General features: G+C 37.1%; 1 long non-coding RNA gene across 1 annotated transcript; it reads left to right on the forward strand.

Moving 5' to 3' along the window:
* The first annotated feature begins 3414 nt into the window (after positions 1-3414).
* LOC128458502 (uncharacterized) lies at positions 3415-4673 on the forward strand. Its single transcript, XR_008342019.1, has 3 exons — positions 3415-3449; positions 4144-4223; positions 4465-4673. It is a non-coding gene; the product is annotated as an uncharacterized LOC128458502 (long non-coding RNA).
* The last annotated feature ends 2910 nt before the right edge of the window (positions 4674-7583 follow it).

The following is a 7583-nucleotide window of genomic DNA, read 5'->3' on the forward strand; positions in this document are numbered from 1 at the left end:
GCGGAGCCATTAATGGGTTTTCATCAGGGGCTCGCCTTAATGGAGTTTCCAACTTCACAAACTCTTTGAGATACCAGTGGGGAGCTGTAGCCACAGAGGAAGAAGTAATGTCCGCGCAGAACCATTAAATATGAGCTCAGTTTGGTCTGAACTGTGAGAGTGTGCTGGTGGTTGTGATAAACAAAAAAAGACCAGAGCAATCAATGTTACACTTATAATATTATACATACAGAATTTGTGTTGTTGTACAGATCTTATGTATTTATCACATGTTAACACATCTTCTGTCAAGGTGAGAATTGCTCATGTCAACCTAGCATGATATTTATAATCTATTTAAAGTATGTATAGGTATATGAATGTATATGTAATCATAACAGTATATAAAGTAAATATATTCAATCAATCGATTAAATTTGATTTGTATAGCCCATATTCACAATTCGCAATTTGTCTCATAGGGTTTAACAAGATGTGACATCATCTGTTCTTAACCCTCATCAAGAGTAAAACACACACACACACACACACACACACACACACACACACACACACAATCACACACACAAAGAGTAATCACAGAAACAAATTCTTGTGTCATTTTACTGTTTTCCTTGGATCCAGAGCAGACCTTAAAAAAATATCTATGTTGATTTCCATCTGTCTGAATTGAACTCTGAACTGGTTCTTCTGAAGTCTGAACTGGTTCTTCTGAAGTCTGAACTGGCAGAACACTGCTCAGCGGCCTCTGACAGAGCAGCATTGGCTCATTCATCAGTAGAGAGATTACATCTTCATCCTCTGCTGCTAAGAGTAGCCTCCTTCATCTCTGGGAGAGAAAATACATTTTCTCCTCGGTTCCCTCGAGGCACAGGAAACCATTTCATTTTCTTTTATCACTTGCCAGCATGTGATGTTGTGGACAGCAATAAAACCAGTGGCTCCTACAAAATAGTCACAATTGGTTCAGTTAGAACATGTGAGACTGATATGACCTCCTTCTTTTGAACAGATGAATAAATAGTTTTTTTCCTCAACATCTTCGAGCCATTGCTCTCAAACCACATCTGATAGTGCTTTGGTTCCACCTACTGGATGAAACACACAGATGCAAACGTTTCTCCGTCAGAAATAAAAGTTCACTGCAGTACACACATACTTTCTGAGGTTTGTTAGGTGTACTAATAAAAATATCTCACAGTGAAAATACTCAAAGTGCTACAATATAAAGTGTTTCTCATTAAATTTTTGTATCTAAAATAAGATTACTTGTAATGATGCAGGAAAATGACCCCTTAGAGTTTCATACTAATCTAATATTCACTTTTGGATTGATATTATTGTCTGTGTATGTTTTTTATTTAAACTTTTGTTTTGGGGTGTTGATGGAAGGAAGAAAAGAAGAAACCAGTTTTTACATTTTATTATATGTTTTACTTAAATACCAAATGCAAATACTTACACAAGGTTTGAATAAAAGTAGTGTTAGGCCTACTTTACGTAGCATAGTGAGATGAGAGGATACATTTATGTCTAAGAATCTATTTACTGTTGTAGTTGGTTAGCCGTTTGGTTATATGTTATACAATGGAAACTTAATGATGTATGTAAAATGTAGAATGAAATAGACTATACCTAAATAAATGAAAAGTACCTGGGTAAATGTATCCAGTGATGTTATGTGCCTTTGCTTCTGCTTTCTCCTTTTATTTCCCAGCTAAACGAGTTCAGAACTGAAAGATGCTTCCGTGGGAGAGTTAAGTTAATGAAGAATAAACTTTATGAGCTGCCTTTTCCCAAAGGTCAGTAAAATCCCCAGTAACAAAGATTAAAGGTCCACAAAGAGGCTCCGTTGACATGTTTAGTTTGGACTGATGGGACAAGCAGGACGTGAGGACAGGACACTGGATGTTTTGTTGACCTGGTGACAGTGATTTGTACCAGTAATTAGATTCAGACTCACTCCTTGAACACAGCGAGCTGAAAGACGGACTCTGACCTTAAGGTAAAAAGTCATCATGTAACACAGGGGGCTCTTCTTCAATCACTGCACCAAAACAACATCTCTCGACAAAAAAAACTCCAGTCTTTGTGTCCAAGTTAAATCAGTGGTCACATATTTTCAGTGTGGGCACTTTTTACTGAAACACCATATCACTAGATGTACAAACAACTGCAGTGATAAGTCAGAATATGAATCAAGCCCTGCTACAGCTGATGTGAAATCACGGACCAGCTCCCTATCATATAGAAAAATCCACTTTGAAAACCAAATGAAACAATATTATTTGTTTTCAGATCTTCAGGACACGCTTTAAAAGAACATGAGCAGTTGTCAAAACTTCAGTAATGATTCAGTAGAGATTTATAAATTAGTTTATGTGAATATACACAGACATATATTTATACATGTGTATCTTTCGTTCATTGGGTGTACACCCCTCCAGGGATCCTTTTGACCTCTGACCTTGTGGGGAAATTGTTAATAAATAAAGACTTGATGGACAGTTTGTGATATGTTTGTTAATGTATTTGATCTTTTTTGACTGTGTATGATATGTGATATTTTAAGACTATATATGATATGTTTCTGACTGTATATGATATATTTTTGACTGTATATGATGTGTTTCTGACGTTTATGCAGATTCTTTTGAGTGTATATGAAATGTTTCTGACTGTTTATGATATATTTCTGACTGTATATGATGATTCTTCTGACTATTTATGATATATGATGTGTTTCTAACTGTATATAATGTGCTTCTGTCTGTACAAGCTGCCTCTTGTGACTATGTATGATATAGGATGTGTTTCTAACTGTATAAGATGTATCTTCTGACAGTATGGTATGTTTCTAACTGTATATAATGAGGTTTTTTCTGCCTGTATCGGATGATTCTTCTGACCGTATATGATATATGATGTGTTTCTCACTGTATATAATGTTTTCTGCCTGTATATGCTGTATCTTGAGACTGTATATGATATATGATGTGTTTCTAACTGTATATAATGAGTTATTTTGCCTGAATATGGTGATTATTCTGACTGTATATGATAAATGATGTGTTTCTAACTGTATTTAATGCAGTGTTGTGCATGAACGAACGCAAAAGAACGCGCTCATTGAACACGTTCACTTTTATGAGAACGATGAACTGAACGCAACTCAATGACAAATAATGAATTTGAACGGTGAACACGTTCATATTGTAGCGTCCTCGCGTATAGACAACAGGAAACTTCTCTCTTTATGTGTAACTTTATTAAAGTCCAGCGAACACGACACGCTTCTTGTTCGTAACTCCGACACTCCTATCATCATCCACCACTGTATTCCATAGATATATATAAAGACTAGATGTCTTCCGGCGGAGTCTAGAACGTCATCACTGGCGGCCATCTTGCCACAGGCAGGCTTTCTGGAAGGATCTGTGGAACCTGAGGTAGGGTCAGTGATCTGCTCAAACACTTATACTCTTATCTCGCTGAAATCTTGACGGATTTACAAATGGTTTGGTTTCTTACAAACGTTATTAATGTGGTTATAATTCTGGATGCTTGAACATGTTGAAATCGCAGCTTTTCTCTCCGAAAAACGACTTAATCGTGCAGCTTAGTTGTGTACCACGGCTAGGCTAGGCTAGGCTAGTACAGAGTAATTTTACATTTATGGGAGAGGCAGAATTGTTCTTTCTTTTCAATATAACTTAAGCTGCACATGATTTAACTGAGGTTTAACATCTTGCATTATGATTTATACAGGAAATTGCTGACTTTATTGCCAGTGGACAAGACCAGCTTCTTCCCGGCTGCAACTGACCCCCATCTGTCTTTGACTCTTATCCCCACGCCTCAATTCTGTGTTACATTTACACACACTACAGTTTATTGCATATTGCACATCCTCATTCTGTTCTGTTTTGCATTTACATCTTGTATTAATTTTATTTTGTTTGTTTCATGTATAGTTATTTTTTTCTTATGTGAAGTCCTTATTGTGTTTTTGTAGTACTTATTGTTTTGTTTTTTTTGTTTTTTTTGTTAAATGTATGCACCTTTTTTACCAAAGAAAAATTCCAGGTAGGTGTAAACCTACTGGGCAATAAATCCTTTCTGATTCTGATTCTGATTCTTAAGATACCAGACTTTTGTGCCGCCTACGGATGCTCCAATCGCCGATGTCTCGAAACGAGAACCCGTGGGATCACCTTTCACCTGTAGGATATTACAATATTATGATTTAGTTTTAGGATAATCGTTAGTTACTCATTGGAAGTATGTACAGGAACAGCGGGGCTATGGCATAATAGTATTGCTAGATTGTTTGGACACCTTTTTATTGTTTTTAGTGTGGTTCTTATTCTTAATTTACATATATACATACATAAATGAAAATGCGGAATGAAAATGTTGACAATAGTTTAAATATCTGGGTACATTTCTCACTTTTTTTTTAAGGTTTCCCAAAACCAGAGAGAGGAGGAGGACGTGGGAGGTTGCCCTAAGAAGGGACGGTTTTGTTGCTTCTGACAGGACGCTGCTCTGCAGTGAGCACTTCAGGAGTGGAGGGCATTAGCCAAATGTTACCACGGTTTTACAGAACTGATCTTTGCACCACACTTTTGGTTTCCTGCGCTGTTTTACCGATCAGCATCAAACATTGTTATTTACAGATGTACAGCTAGGTACTAAAGCAACATATCTTTAGAAAGCTAAGATTTTTCTGATTTCACTGATGTAAACCATTTCAAGATCCGATCACCACAGCCGGTACAATCAACGTCTCAGTCAGACCGGAAATAGAAAAAATAACGTTCACAAAGTCGATGCGACTCACCTAAGAATCACCATTATCATATCATATCAGCGTTTTAGGCGAATATCACCAGCCTCTTTAGAGGTTAGTAAATATTATAGATTTGTATTGATTTCCTCCATCTGTATACCTCCACAGTAGTCTAGTTCTCTCTAGAGAGGGTGGGAATTTTCATTTATATTTTATTTATATTTGTAAATGGAAATCTTACACCTTTTTTTTTACTGCAAAGAAATGTCACTTTTATAAAAAGGATATTACTAATATAATACAATAATTTGAATTATTACTTGTTTAAACTAAACATGTAATAATTCAAATTATTTTATTATATTAGTAATATTCCTATTATAAAAGTATACATATGTCTCATGTTGCCATTCTGTATGTTGAGTTTTAGTTGCCTGTATATTCACTTAACATAAAAATCTTGTGCATGTGTGTATTTATGGCCCCATCTGTCCTGTTTCATTATTTTCATATGAAAACCCATGGTTATAATTATTCATAAGTATACATCTCTGTAAAGGGTGAGGATTTTCAACTTGCAGCATTTCTTTATGTATATTTGTAAATGGAACTCTTACACCTTTTTTTTTTACTGCAAATAAATGTCACTTTTATAAAAAGAATGTTACTAATATAATACAATAATTTGAATTATGACTTGTTTAAACTAAACATGTGATAATTCAAATTATTTTATTATATTAGTAATATTCCTATTATAAAAGTATACATATATCTCATGTTGCCATTCTGTATGTTGAGTTTTAGTAGCCTATATATTGATTTAACATAAAAACCTTGTGCATTTGTGTATTTATTGCCCCTATCTATTCTGTTTAATGATATTTCTATATGAAAACCCATGGTTATAATTATTCATAAGTATACATCTCATTTGTAGAGGGAAATTTTGTACCTATTTTAAGAACATAACATAATTATTAATAAGTATGCAGTGTCATAACTACATCTCCAGCGTTTATAACAAACCAAACCGTTTAAAAATCGGTTGAAAATTGAGCAAGTTATAGTTAATTAAAAAGTACATGTTCCACTACCAACACAATGTTATGGGTGAGCGAGCTGCCTGTGGCAAGATGGCCGCCATGTGCGGACGTTCGACTCCATTGGCCGGCAACGCGGACGAGACATCTAGTGTTTATATATATCTATGCTGTATTCTGCACTCCCCTTCCTCATTCACCCTTGATACGCCAACTCATCAGCCAATGAGAGCCTGGCATCCCACAAAAACCCTACAGCCATTGGCCTAGACTGTCACGTTCCCCACCCCTACCTGTTCACTGACCCTCGGGACATTTCAATACTTTCTCCTCAGGAGAGACGCTGTCTAAATCGAATGCTTTCATCATGTCGTTGCTCAGTGCCCGTAAAATGTCCGCGATTTATCCTAACCGAAACCAACTAACTAGACTTCGCACTACGTTACCCATCACCCATGGCACACATATGCAGACCAAACAAGCAACGTATTCCAAGTGTTTTCTTCTCTGGCCAGTGTCTCGGCTCCGTACCACACAACTTGGTAGAAGGAAGCTTCATGTGCTTTATTGAGCCGTATAGTGAATGAATCTGGAATCTTCTCTCAAAAAATATCCCCCCCACTGGGTTATTCTCTAACAATAGGTTTCATCCAGTATCTAAAAGCCAAAAATATAAAAGTAACTTTTAAGTAAGGCTGTCAGATATATGTAGTAAAGTAGAAAATATTTTCTCTGAAGTGTTTATCAAAAGCAGCATAAAATGACAGCGACACACACACGATAATTTGTCTATTTTCTTATTCTACTTAGTTCCGAGTGGAAACCAGCAGCTGAAGAGGCCTATTCGGTAAAGCGTCCGGTCTCTACTCACAGCGACCTGGGTTCGACTCCCACTCGTTCACATTTTCTAGCTGGCAATATGTTAAACTTAAAATTGGCAGGACTTCTTCTATTAATTGCAAAATATATTATACTATGTTAATTTAAATTAATTAAATATAAAAACAGGAAAAAATTTAATTAAAAAAAAAAAAAAAAAGAAGCTGCGCACGCAATTCCTGCGCACTGGGATTCTGCGCAGGATGTGCGCAGTGGCCTTCTGCGCAGAATGTGCGCAATGGGCTTCTGCGCATAATGTGCGCAGTGGCCTTCTGCGCAGAATGTGCGCAGTAGGCTTCTGCGCAGGATGTGCGCAATGGCCTTCTGCCAGAATGTGCGCAGTGGGCTTCTGCGCAGGATGTGCGCGCGCAGTTTTTTTTTTCTTTTTTTTTTTCACCCATTTAATTTAATTAAAAAATATATTTAATTAATTAAAAAATTTTATATTTAATTTTATATTTAAAATTTTTATATTACATTTCATCATCATTTCTCCGCGCTGGTTCAGGGGTAAATGATGCTGGTCTTCACAGGGGACTGACCTACGCAAGCCTGTAGCCGCCACCCCCCCACAGGAGATTATGTGCTTGTGTGTGTGGCCGCGGCGCTTCCTGGTTCTTCCCGGCACTACGCTGCCGGTGCGAACAGCCAAAGTATTTACCATGGGCGAGGAAAGGAGGCGGAGCGCTTCTCACAGCGCTTCTACCTCCGGTGAGTCCCCGGGGTTAGAGGATGATGGTGTGACGTTAATGTATTGTTTTACATTGCATGTGTCACGTCTTGATAAATCAGTCTCCTATGTCGCCTGTACCAGGAGCCGCCCCTGTCACTGGTTATCTTGGCTCGCTGTCTGGCCGGTAACCAGCCGT

Source organism: Pleuronectes platessa, chromosome 2 (genome assembly GCF_947347685.1).
Source record: "Pleuronectes platessa chromosome 2, fPlePla1.1, whole genome shotgun sequence".
NCBI classification, from domain to species: domain Eukaryota; kingdom Metazoa; phylum Chordata; class Actinopteri; order Pleuronectiformes; family Pleuronectidae; genus Pleuronectes; species Pleuronectes platessa.